Source organism: Scomber scombrus, chromosome 5 (genome assembly GCF_963691925.1).
Source record: "Scomber scombrus chromosome 5, fScoSco1.1, whole genome shotgun sequence".
NCBI classification, from domain to species: Eukaryota; Metazoa; Chordata; class Actinopteri; order Scombriformes; family Scombridae; genus Scomber; species Scomber scombrus.
The window spans coordinates 8750854-8765579 of record NC_084974.1 but is presented as its reverse complement, the minus strand read 5'-3'; positions in this window follow the sequence as shown (position 1 = coordinate 8765579).

The window sequence follows — 14726 nt, the reverse complement described above, 5'->3', positions numbered from 1 at the left end:
TGTCAGTGTGCTCTTCATGCGATGAGTGCTAACTATACACATAGTGTACATACACACATACACATGTCGCTAACATTAGCTACAGCTAGGACATTAACATATTAACATTAGCTACAGCTAGCGTGTTAAGCTACATTATTTCTGCCCACCTTGTCTCTGTTCATTTGCGCTATCTCTTCCTGTGGGACATCTCTGGCGCGCAGGTAGTCTTCCAAATCCTCCTCCATGGTTCTTAATTGCTCTTGAAGCTGTCCCGATGGCTGCTGAAGTGACCCGGAAGTAAACTGAACTCGCAAAGTTAGACAAATGTTAACAAAAGTTATCTTAGATTCTCGACTTAGCCATCTCGGGATCCCGAAATAACTGGCTCCTTTTTTTCCCCCATGTCCCTTCAGGGGCTCCACATGTTTTTTTTGTTTCTTTTGCCTCATGTCCCTTCGGGGCTCCGTACTGTTCTCTACCACACTGGTAGAAAATACATCCTCACAGTGTTGCATGCATTATAACATGGCAAAGTATCCAGTGGTAATGGATTGATTATTAATGGACTTATTCAAATTCAGTTGAATGGAGGGGAAATAACTTGCAGCTGACAGAACACTTGTCTTAATGCAGTCTTAATTGGTGCATTTTAATTACATTAATCTCCATGGCCTCAGTTCTAATCTGAACCCTTTATTCTTCCTCTAGCCCATTTCAGCGTTAAGGATCAACAGGAGTGACCTTTGGAAAAGCAGAGGCAGAAAGAGCAATGGGGCACTGCTCCTGAGGATTGTGCTCATTATTTGTACGTGAGACCACCACCCTGGTGAGTGTGTATGTGTGCATGTGTGTGTATGTACATGAGAGTGTGTTGCAGCTAGAATGCTATGTGTGTATGTGTTCACACTCCTAAACAGAACATTGTGGTTCATTATCTGCTTTCTGAGATCCAATTGATCATGAATCTAAAACATCTTTTGAATGTATTTCTTCTTACTTACAACACAACTCTGTTTTAGTCATTGTTTAACATTATTGCCACTTCACTCCTGAGCACTCAAGTATGTCCCTACTTGTTCCTGCCAAAAAACACATTATTTAACATATACTCGGTCCACAGGTCAGCAGGATGAACACACCAAAGACGACAATGAGATCCATCTTTCACAAGATAATCACTAATATTACTATGGCACAATATGGCAACAAAACTAGAAGATCATTTTAACTTTAATTTCTTAAATATATGATGAAATGGTAGGTTGGGCCAAGAAATGTGTGTCTTCTGTTGCTCTGATAAATGTTAGTACAGATGACCTTAGTAGTCTAGACAATGTATTTTAACCTCCTGCCCTGGTGGGCCGCAGCAGAAAGCTTTTAACTTTATTAAACTGTCAGAAATGCTACAATACTTAATTGCGGCCACATAACTTTGGTGAACCAGAAGATAATATATTTTACAATATGGAAAGGTTGAGACTGTGTGAGACTAAACTCTTTTCTGAGTTCAGCTTTCTCCCTCTTTGTCTCTGTCTCATTATTTTAGATACATTCATTTGTAAATTGCACCCATCATATATCAAGATGCCAGAGACAAAGCTGTGCTCATGTGCAGGGAAATGGGAAATCTTACAAAAATGCTGAGCACACAAAGGGATATATACAGTATAGTAAGAGAGGTCCAGGTTCTCTCCAAATTGAACACCATCTTTATGTCTAATACAGGATGCTAACAATGATAATGAATCTCAATCCCCAAGAAACTGGATACAATTACAACAATCTTCAAGTTTCAAACCTGAAAAAATAGCAACAGACTTGTGATGGGATCCTATGTGTATATGTATCTATGTGAGTGTCCACTTGTTTAATCAATATGTGATTCACTAACTAAAGCTAAAGAGACCAATGAAACAGAGAACAAATGAAAAAAGACTGGAAAAAAGGGGGAAAAAAACAAAAACCCATTTCCCAGCAGGGCAGACATGTGGCCAACTATGGAGCTGAATATGGCCAATCAAGCCTCTCTGGTTTCCAGGCTGAATGCACAATGCTGTTTGTGAGAAATCACTTTGGACATCCATTACATGGTCCTATCCAAGATGTTCTCTTCTCTCCAGTGTCGTCTGTAGAGCAGCCATCTCATAATAGCCCTGAACTGTGGAACTGGCTGCCTGCGTCTCTTTCTCTTTATATTCATGTCTGAAAAATGTGTAATGTGAACTATCTGCCTGTCTGTCTGCATATCTATCTATCTAATATCTCACAGCCCCACAGCTCACTGGTCAAACAGTGGGGCACCTTCAGCAAGAGACTTAATCTTATTCAAGGATCGTTACAGGAAGTCCTGCCAGCTACAGGCTTGTCGTTGTACAGTGTAGATAAACATAATATCAGTAATTGTCAGAATACCTGTCTACACCAGTGAGGTGGTCCCTACCAGTGGAAGTTTTTTGAATAATATTTTCTTTAGTGTTCTTTAGTAAGGACAGAAAAACAGTAACCATACAAATTATTATAATAATGGTGTAAAGAAAGGGTTCATTTTAAGTAATTAAATTAGAGCGACACTTTTTTAAAACAGTCTGTGTTTACAAAGGTTTACACACTATTGTACACATACCACATTAATAATAATCAATCAATTAACATGTGCTGACATTTCAGAAAACATGTGTTCACATACATACTAAGTATGGATTTATACTATGATGACCAGCTGGTAGAGGATTAGGGAGATGCTGAGCAGCCAGGGCTAACTGCCAACAATATCTGACACCACAACAACAGCCTGACTGATACTGGAGGTAGACATAACATACTTAAACACTGTTAATGAGGTTTACTCAAACTCATTCTTCAAAGAAATCTGGATTGAAACATGCAAATTTAAATAAAAATAATTACAAAACCCTCTGTTGGACAAACTATGCAATGGCAACACCGGCCCCAAATGACCCCAAACCCATCTTTAGCATTTCTGCACATGCATTTCTTATCATTTAAATTTCATACAGAATATCTGGAACAGTCCCAAATTTGGGGGGAAATAACCCTTCTGGAAACTTCAGTCACCTGGGTCCTCACTTCACTTCTGTGGCATTTGTTAAAGAAATATGCTGCCATTTTAGCATTTTAGGTAATTACTTTTCTAATATTCCCCATGGTTTTCTGATGTTTGAATGCCTTTCCTGTTTTCCACACAGCAGCTGAGCTTGCATACACCGGAAAATGCTTTGAATAAATTCATCACTGTTAGCATTATATTAATTTTCTATTGCTTGCTTTGCTATGCATGATACTCTGAAGAGTGTTAACAAGTTGTGCAGAATTGCACAAGCCATGCTATTTTTTTAAATGTCTATACATTTTTGTTTGTTTCATACAATCCATCAAAACAAACACATTTAGTTCTCCAGGCAAACTACAAAAGCAATCAATAAAACACTAAAGAAGATGACGACAGAAACGAACAAAGGAGGGAAAGAAAAAAGCAGTTTGTTTGACGGCAGTGTTTTTCTTGGTGGTCTGATAGAGTTGCAGAAGTTCTATAGATGTTGTTAACCTGGTGAGTCAGGGGTCAAAGCAGTCCATCTGGGAGAAAATCCATGGAGAAAGTGAAAGGGAAAGAAGAGAGAAAATGAGGTGATAAGAAAAAGATTCAGTACAGCGATGGACAGGTTCAGAGTTTAAAGAAATAGAATTGCTCAGAAAAACAATTTAAACTTTGAGCGAGAGTGAGATGATGTTAGTAGTTTGTGTAATGAGGTTGGATGAAAAAGTTACTATACAGTCGAATACCCAAGTAGTTTGTTACTTTTCAAGTAAAAAAAAAGTAGTGAATCCCATTAAACTGTAATGCAAATTTACTGGGAAGCAACATTAACATTTTCGATTTTAACTGTGGTTCAGGAGCAGGAGTACCATTAGTTAGTAGTTCTACTTTTCACCTCTCATTTGAAGAATTTTTCAGATGGTGTTACTAATGAACGTGGGAAAGCACCAACATTTCCATGATTCAATGTAATTTAAAATGAATAGATCAGTTTCATGTGAAGTTAGTCCATTTCATTATTCGTAACTTGTTCATCTCCAAGTTCATCAGGTGGGCTCACACATATTTTTCTGTACTTGAAATCCTCACTTTTGATGATGAGACTTACCAAGGTGATCATCTCACAGTAAACTTTGAGGCACATGTGGTATGATTATGACATAGACATTTATGTAGATGCTAATACATTTTAACCACCATAGAATCATTTTAAAATTAATTTGTATGTCCTTTATTCCGCAACCAATACCACATGTTTATTATTGTAACTCTATGTGGGTGTTCTCTCTCACATCCACTGAATGCAGCTTGCCTGATTGTGCATGAAGTGACTACACTTGAATATTACACTTAACCCCTTGCTTTTGTATTCCAGGATGGTTATTTTGCTATAGTTTTACTGTGCTTTACTACTTGTTTTGTGTAAAAGTGTGCAATGGATTATACTGCCTTGTCTTGCGTTGGAAGTAGAGAAGAACATATGGGGGACTGGAGGAGAAACTTTCTTCAAACTGATCTACAGTGTCTCTGATGCGTGCCTGGAAACTAACGGTCGAAAACAGCCTGTAGGGTCTAATAGCACAGAGAGAAACCCCGCAATTCACCCTCCCATCTCTTCGAAACAGGAGAATATACTGTCTGCGGGAAAAAAGGAGGCAAGTGTGCATGATGTGAGTGGGATGTGACAGACACAAAATATACACACATCCTTGTAGGCACGCACACACAGAAATTTAAAGACACTAATTTACAAGATGTGCTGCACTTTGCTTCTAACTCATTTAGCTTCGGGCAACACATCAAAAATTCACAGCGGGTAAGCAGGAAGGCATTTTGTGTGTGTTTGTGTGTGTGTTTGTATTTGTGTGTGATCACAGTACAACATTGTCAGGAGTGGAGTGAAAGTGAAAACTGAGGTCTCATTGGAAACAAAATACCAGATCCAATCTATAGTCTATAACTTCCAGTTTAGAAAACAAACTTTTCATGAATTTCTGAGGCAGAGGGGATTAGATGGACTGAGACTGACAGGAAATGGTATAACAGCAGATTGCTTTTTTCAGAAGAGAAGAGATATGGGACCAGATCTCACTGATGAGATGTAAGATGCAGGTTTGTTGGACTGAGTGAAACCGCTGAGCCTTCAAAGTCATAAGACGGTGTGACGTGAAAGTAATTAAATGATAAATATATAGAGTCAAACACTAAGTAATGATTGCCTCATACATGCAAAGGAGCTGATTTCTCAAAGCCTTGATGTGACGTTTCTGTTTTGTAGTCAATGGAAAAGCAGCCAAGAAGATCAGATATGAGCTTCTTTGAATATTATATTACATACAGGGAAATAAAGTTCACATTTCCAATTAATATAAACGTTTAATTCAACACATACTCCACACCTCAGCATTTTCCCTAAAGGAATGTTCATAGAAATTAGAAGAAAGAGGAATGTTAAACCTGCCTGAAGTCACATTTTTGGCCACTTGCAATGAGGTTTTGGTTTTTAGTCTCCATCATTTCCTAAGGATAATATCTTGCTCTTTAGTTCATATCTCTGCTTTAAAATAAATCAGCAACAGATAATATTTCTATGACCACCTGCCATCAGTGTTTGGGGAGCCAAGAAAAAGACTTTTTTTTTTCTATCTGTGTGAAGTGAATGAAAGCAAATCCCCTTACAGAACAGTAACACCCCTTTAATGAAATGCCTTTTGGTAGACAATTTAAGTGAAGTGGTGGATCATTACTGGCTCCATCTTGTCCTCTTTATCTATAAGTGTTGAAGTGGCTGTGCCTCCATCTTCTCTCTCAATGCACCTCTGTTGAAAAGCCTCCATTAGAAGAAAGCGAAAAATATGATTGCATTGTGGTAAAGGGAGGATATTGCAATAGCATGATGGAATCAAATTTGGTGTGGTATCAAGGCCTTACCACCTGTCACATAATAAGTTTCCCAGCAGCTGGCAAGGATTCTTCTTCCTCTGTGTCCTTTGTCAATTTTTTTTCTCTTTCTATCTTTTTCTATCTGTGTTTGTCGCTTCTTTCTCCTCCCTTCGTCACCTTATCAATTTACTGGCAGCCGTATTTCATTTGTCCAGAGGAATAGGCAAAGAAAGAGATGTGGTGGATATCAAATAGTGTGTCGGTTTGCACAAGTGTCAGTGGATGTGCCCCACAGCTGTTCGCTGGTGGATATATTTTTTGTCAGCCTGGTACAGAGGATAATGAGTGAAATGAATAAGAAACTGAGTGACAGGCTAAAAATGTTGAGCATGTATTCATATTTATGATTTTATTTCCATTTCAGGTTTTACATCAGATTTGCCATTATTTGATTGTTGACAAGAGAGTGACAGGAACAAGATGTTGCATCCAGTGAGTGTTTATTCCAAAGCAAAATGATCAGCAGAGGTGGCTGCCTATTTTCAATCATCAAGAGGCTCATGTCACCGCCTTCTTTCTCCACACAAACATCTTTGTGCTGATTTGCATTTTTTTTCTCTCTCTCTCTCTCTCTCTCTCTCTCTCTCTCTCTCTCTCTCTCTCTCTCTCTCTCTCTCTCTCTCTCTCTCTCTCTCACTCTCTCTCTCTCTGCCCCTCTTCTTTCATTATGATTGTCTTGGCAAAAAAAGTCTGCAAATGCACATTTATGAGAGCCATCAGTTCATATGTGAAGTGAAAGATCGGCTTTTCCTTGTTTTCTTTTTCAGGATCAGCACTTTCAGCTGCCTGACCTGCTCCTGACATTTTTCTTGCATTATTGTTTACTCAGTAGCTATTCAGTATTCTCAAAAGCTCTGTTGGCTATTTGTCTTGATTTCCTTCAGGCTGTTCTGGAAGGCAGATTTAGTTCTTTCATGCACCTCCATCCAGGCAGCTCCAATCATGTCCCTTTGGTTTTCCCAGAAAGCTCAAACCTGTTCTGTTTTCTCCATCTGAATACAGAGACTTTCCAAAACGGAGTGTGCTTCTCTTGCCTCTCTTTGATCTTCTCTGTGTTGTTCTTACACTTATTATCAATCTGTTCCTGTTTGGATTCAGGATCCACTTCTCCATAAAACTTCCCAAACAATTTTCCAAAAATTGAACTTACATAGGAAATGAATTACAAAAATTCTAAATTTCTCCTAAATCATTTCATGTTAAATTTGTCAATATGAATCATATTTCAATCAGGAAAGACAAGTGAATGAGAAAATAATGATGTTTATAATATGAAAGTCTTTGGTGCTTGGTGTCTTTGGTGGAAGCTGATGAAGTCCAATGAGAATGATGCTGATGAAAAGATGGGACTGCTGATCTTGCGGAGACTGGGCAGAGATGGGGAGGTGGAGGGGCGCACATAACAGCTGCATGCCGGACTAGAGCAAAGAAAGAGAGAGAGACATATTTAACAAGACTGCAACTAGATGACAGGCTAACGATGAGAGTGTGTCGTTGTGCTATTGGATAGACGTGATCGACAAGTGACAAATGAGAATATGCCCCCTGAGCACTGAGTAAATAGGTCAGCATGCGTGAATGAAAAGGAAGACAGGGTGGAATGAGCAACAAACTATGCCTGGTACACAAAGATAATCTTCCTCACTGGACTTTGGCTAAGCTTCATTACTTTGCTTCAGAACATTCAGTGGTATCTGAGAATCTGAAAATGATGTTTTATAAATCTGACATAGACTGTTCTGAGAAAGACCTCTCACATTGTTGCGTTTAGTGTGTGATGGAAGCTGCATAATAACTCTCATTGTCAGTTCCACTCAAACTTTTGGCATTTTCACTAGTAGTGTTAAGAAGGATGCAATGGCAAAAAACAACAACAAAAAAAACATTGGCCAGGCAACAGCAGGCCAGACAACATGGCCAACTCAAGTATCTCAGACAATCAGTGTCACAATAACTTTAACATGCACTTAAAGCATTAATGAACAAATGCAGAGCAGCTGTGCTGGCAGGTGGCAGGTGACACAGTCAATCAGGTAATGAGCAAAGGCAAGAAACTCTCTGAAACCAGCGAGCCTGGTGAATAAACTCTGAACACCGAGAGGAAGGGAAGTACAGAGCCAGCGGCAGAAGGGAGAAAGCAGACGGTGAAGGCATCACCATGACATTAATGCAGCAGTTTCATATCCAGGAGGGAGGTTTGTGCACAGAACGGTTTCCTGAGTGAGCAGGGTCGATGGCAGTTCTACCTCGGCTTTCCTTCTCTCTTACACTGGAGGTGTTTTTTTGAAAGGGAGTTGACAGCCAATCACCTGCTCAGCAGACTGGACAATACATTGGCTGTTGTCCTAGGAAAAAACTAGGAGGCGGTAGGAAGACTGACTGCGATAAACAGGCAAGAATGGTTTCGGCTATTAAACAGCAGAATTGGGGTAAAATTTGATATGATGCAGGTCATTTGCTCCACCTGTATGTTGCTGGAGTGTAACCAAAAGATCCCCCCATCTCATTATTCACAATGAAAAAGCAAGAAGTGGAGTCCAACTTTTGACAATTACCAAGACTTTTGGGATTTTATAGAACTTCTTAACTACACACAATATGTCTATCTTCCTGGTCCAACCAATGCAATGTATTTTTAGGGTTACTACTTGTTTGTTTTTGCTGAAGAGTTCAGCAGGGTTTAAGAGGTCTGTCTGTGGTGTGCTTTGTTCAACTTGGAAGCTTATATCCCCTCCCCCCCCCCCCCCCCCCCCCCCCCCCCCCCCCCTCCTTTTTTTGTAATACTGTTAATGTAAAGTAGTCTAATACCACAAAGGAACCAGGGGGATTGTTCCACAGTATGAGGAAGTCTGGTGTAAGGAGAAAAGAAGATGGATAACAGAATAACCAAAGGACTGTAATGTATGTCTTCTGAGATGCTTTTGCTCTTGTAGATTACATTTCCATTTAAATAAGACGCTATATTCTGGAGTAACGTATAGAAGCCTGAGGGAATACATCAGTATAGACCAATAGCCAATACTGATATCCAACATACAACAGCAGTGTGTACAGAAGCCATGTTGTCACAGCTGCGAGCCGGGCTCTGTGGTGCGCTGCTGCACTATCTCTGTCCATGGTGCTGAACCACAGGCTGGATCAGTTTGCTCCCTGTGGTCTTTCAACACACGTATCACAGTAACAGGCATGCAGTACATGCAGTGGTAGACATAGTAGTTGATCTGTATTCACTATCCAAAAGACTGTGGTGTTGAATGAGTACCTACATTAATCCATTACAGCTCATTTCACTTCAGCATCTCTAGATTTTAATGCTCTCCTTGGCACCGACTTCACACACCTGCCTCATTGCCCTGATTAAACAGCCAAAACCCATCTCAGGGGAGTTCAACTCAGTGGAACATACTAAAAAAGACGATTTCTTTTATTTAGGCTGACACGAAACATTGGACTTTTTACCCTGTTTGACAGAATGGAATGAGATAATTTCACCTACACCAAATGAATGTTTCAGAATATTTCTTCTTCTTCTTCTTCTATGCAAGTGTGAAATTAAATGGACTGGCAAATTCACCCTGTGAAATTGCATGATAACGCATTCCTTAATTGTAAAAACAATTTCCCACCCTGAAAGTGATGAATTCTATATTGCTATTTGTCGAGGGTACCACACAGTCAGTGCACATTTGTATTTGTTGTCAACAGTGGGGAAAAAGGAATGTGAAAAGTGAAAGTTAGGATCTAGTCTGACTGTAACACTGTTACACGACACCAGCTCAGGGACAAGACTGACCTCTATTACTTTATAACTGTGCTTTTAAGCACATGTGTAAAGTTAACATGCACAGGCACACACCGAATAATGAATAATGCATGAACACATGTAGTCTGTGTGTTAAAACAGATCTGCATTTGTTGCAGTTTTGGGAATTAGTAATCCAACATCACAGACTTCTGGGATTTTTCAAATATTTATTGATTGAATTCCATCTGGGCAGTAGCCTACTTTGTTTTATTTTTCCTTGATTTTCCCCTTGCTTTATTTCCTCTGTTCTTTCCGGACTGGACCACCCTGAAGCACAGAGAGAGTAAACCAGTATTTTGATGCAATGCCTTTATCCTTAATGGCCGCTTTAGCACAGTTACAATGCTGATACTGGCTACAAAGAGGCACCATTCATTTTTGCAGCAGAACTATTGCTTGGTCTCTATGTGTGTGACTCTGTGCTGTTATTAAAGGTGGTTACATGCGCTTTCCCTCAGCAAAGTGACACAACCTTGATCTGTCTGAATAATTCATGACTCACCCTGCAGTTTTTCCAACATTTACAAACTGACTGATGGTTAATGTTCACTGTTACTGTACACTCTGTTCTTGGAGAAGTATTGTGCCATTCTCTCATGCTACCTGAATTATTAAGTGCTTTTCACTTGGAAAATACAGTATTTCACCCATGTGCTCTGACAGTGCTACACAACAATGTTCTATCTTTCCCAAGCAAGCCTCAAGCAAAAACCCCCTCAAAAAAAACCTCAGTATGTGTACTAGTATATGTACAGTAGAGGAAGATTTAAATGAACTGAAAATGATTGTTGTATGCAAATTTTGTGTGCTTCTCTAACACATTGCGGAGACTTGAGTTCAAATGCAAATGGTTTATGCCAACAAATCTTGGTGAATGTGAAGCCTAAAATCCATCCTCAAGTTTTAACTCTGTCATCAGAAGTGAAAACAGCTATCCTGCAAGAACATCACATTCAAACAGAGTGAAAATACAGCCACAGTGGGTTCATGAGGCCAGCAGCGGTCTCCCAACAGTGGCAGAGGCCAGAAGAAACCAGAAATCATATAATATTTAAATGCTTCTGTGAACGGGACTGCCTGTTTGTCCTGTCTCCAAAGCCTGAAAATAAACAATATTGTTCAGTTTCTTTAAACTTAACCTCGATATTGCCTGCATACTGCATCATAGACCAAACCAAGATATATTTGCAGGGTATCCCAAGCAGTAGACTCTATAGAGACAGCAACATTTACCTCTTGGTCATTCTCCTACACAGACTGACAGACAGACAAGATGTACAGCTGATGTTTTCTATAGTTTTGTAAGTTGCTACTTCTGTCACTGATTCAAGTACAAACTATCCCTCATAGTGAAGTTATTGGAAGAGGTTGGTTGTTTTCTATCTCTCAGGAGATTATTATATAAGCCGATTTGCCAAAGGTGGGCCTAGAGGCAGCATGTTCTCATAAGATAGAAGCCGGGACTCATTAACATTCTTGTTGTACTGTTTTGTCACTTTGAACTATGCAGACTGTGGTGGTCCTTCCCAGTGCTTTGCTCTGCTGTTGTAGATACTCTTTTAAACAAAGACAAAAACATCAAGTTATAGACAAGCATTGATATATAATGTGACAGATGATACAAGGTTAAAGTGGTGGTCCTCATCGGGTTCGGCTAGCAATTCATAAAGTGCAAAGTATGTCAACAATGTTTCAAATGTTAAATGTTAAATTCTTGTATTTACTCTAAAACTTTCTACTTAATAAAAGCAAGGACGCTTCCTTCTGGCTAGAAAACTAAATTAATTGGGATTTTTCACAAGATTATTAGGAGCATACACACTGTTCAGACTTCTGCAGTTGCTACCTATTCACTCTTAATCTGTACCTAGAGCGTCATTAAAAAACCTTACATTGCCTCACCATCAACTGACAGATAGCTACTGCATAGGCAGACAGTGTGAATGTTTGATGGCACACAAAATGGCAATGTGGTTGCAAAGCTTTCCTGTTAATGAGCACCTACTGACATGACAGGAAGCCTTTTGATCCAGGTCAAGTGTGTGCTAGAACCATTGTCCAGGATGCAGCATATCATATGAACAAAGTCATACCTGTCAACCTGTGGGTGATGAAATATTTCCTGCATGGATGCTGCTGACAATAGCAGAGGTGCTATTGGCAGATTCTGGCTGTAACCATGCCATCGTTCTGTGCCGCAGTGGAGCCCAGGAGATCATCAAAAAGAAGCAGAGAAAGCTGTTTTGGGTGCTGACAAACCACTGAGCTCTCTCACATAATGGTAAACAGTGCTTAACAGAGCCCCACTTTCATAATTTATGGGTTACAAATCATTTTGTAGTCATGAATGAATATTTGATTATGTAGAATATTTCATAATGTTTGACTTGGGTATGCAAAATATTACCCAGATGATAAGCATGAAACATGGAAAATGCTTTGATTCCCTAACAGTTTAGGAACAAGTGTAAATAATAAATGACAACATCAATGATTCATGCTGTGTGTTATGCCATCAATATGTCGTGTTATGTCATCATAATATAATAATGGACAGCATATTATTGACCTGATTCTAAACAAATGACCTGGTCTGGTTGTTGCTTATCAAATTAGATAATGAGATAAACATCATGATGAGGTAATAATCATAAATAATCACATACAATTGAACAATGAGATAATAATCATATTGACATCAGACTTTTTTTTAACTGCTTGAACTATATTAGACTTCTACTGAGATGGGGAGAGTGTTGTTGTGTTTGTCACAGCCATGCAACAATAGCGTTTGTAAGGGTATGCGCCTTGAAAGATATCATCATGACAACCCCAATTAACTTTGATTTATTTACGACGCACTCTCCAAAACCCTACTGAGACAACAGGCTGCTATAATGTGAGCAGTGGCTCATTGGGCTCAGTTAATAATGCAAGGCAGCTTGAGTCTCCCCCCCCCCCCCCTTTGTGCAAATTCTCCTTTTTCTTCTAAAGTTCACTAGATGGCAGAGCAGGACAGGATATACAACTGCACCAACCCGCAGCTCGTCACAGGGAGATAAGAGTCCAGTTCTTTGGTTCCTCTGCACTTGTGCGGTTCGCATCATCTGCTGCTGCTGCTGCTGAGCTGCTTCACTTTGACACATCATATCCTGAGGATAGCTCTTTATCTCCGAGGTCAAGAAATAACCTGTTGGACACCGGCCCCTCGCCAGGATACCAAGTTTCTCGTCTGGAGCGGTTGGACCTGACTAAAGGACGTCATGCATTACTTCTGGGTTTACAGCGTTTGGATCCCCGGCGTCGCTTTCCTCTTCGGATTTCAAGGCAAGGATCGACCCTTTCATTCCTTTCATTTGAAATGTTACTGTGATTTTTTAGCAGCCGGGTTACAACTGGTGAATAGTAATGTGGTATGGCGCAGTTTGAAGTCTTTGGGGATTGTTTGGGGCAGTGCTGATTGATTGTGGCGGCTCACCAAGCTCGTGTTAATGCGCGGGTCTTTGAGGTCTAACTGTTGCTCATCTGGGAAATTGTATCTACGTTTCATGCGTGCTTGAAATGTCAAAATGCCCTGCGTGAAACAAACTGCCAGTGCGCAGAGAGCTGGGGACGCACTCATACATGAAGGCTGAGTGTCACATGCAACAGATAAGTGCTTTATGAAATCTGCCTTTGTTTTGTGGTGAGACTCAGAGTTAAAACACAAGTGTGAAGTGGACACCAATCTGTTGCATTTTGCGGCAGTGCTTCATACAGCAGCAGTCCTGGTGAAGAGCAGAGGGCAGCAGTGAAGGCTGATGGTTCTTCTGGCTGCTTGTCATTTAATAGTCCAGGCTGTTCTTTGATGGTCCTATGATGATATCATGCGGGTCATACTGGTTGAATCTAGTTTAAACCTGGGAAAAAACTTTAGATGCTGTTTTGTGCCAATCATTAGCAGTTCATGCTGCCTGCTGATGTTTTGTGTCAGTGGCATACACCAATATTTCCATATAACAAACCGATATTACACCAGTTTCCCAGTTAAGTGTACTGTTTCAGTGTATTGATGTCATTTTACACAATAAAGGTTATTGTTAAACTGTATAAAACCCTGCCTCCTTTACATATTTGTCACAAGTGTTTTTTATAACTACATTTGAGGGATCATTACAAAAATTTGTGTTTAGTTATGTATTCTGTATATATAAGATTTTCAACAATATATTAACATCATTTTAAAAACATTTTTATTCCCAATATCAGTATTGGCATCAGCCCCAAAAAAATCTAGTATCGGTCAGGCTCAAAAAATATTTCTTAATAACATCTAATTGTAAGCATTTAACTCTTGCAAACATGCTTTAACTTCCATAACGAAATAAGTTAGCTTGCCTTTTAACTTATTAAAATAATGTAAATTAAAGTGGATCACAATGGCCCTGGCACATTTATACACCCCACTGTAAGTTCAAATACATTTAAAATATATTAACTATGCACTGGTTTTACATCTCTCAAATGTTTAAGAAGTAGGATTCTGAGTAAAAAGTGCAAAATTGTAATCCAGTCATTATGCTACATATTTAATGTATACAGTTTATATTCTGCTGTAACTCATGTTAATTTCTGCGCTTAGTTCTTATATCACTAGTTTTCTTTATGAAAGGAAGCTTAGCGAAAGTTAAGTCAGGAAGACACTAATACATACAGGAATTCAGGGGTAACTTTCTAACTTCTTTCACGCATGCTCAGCTATTTCCTAGTTGTCATGTCCAAGGGGCGTGATCTTAAATGAGTTGTCACCTGTCACTCTAGGCAACCAATAGCAAAACGCCACACTTCAGCCATAGCCTTTCATCTCGTTGCAGTCTTTTAAAATATGCCTTTCTCTCTCTCTGCTTCAGTCTGTCATACAGCTGTTGCGTGCGTCTCACCACCTCCCCATTTCCGCCATTC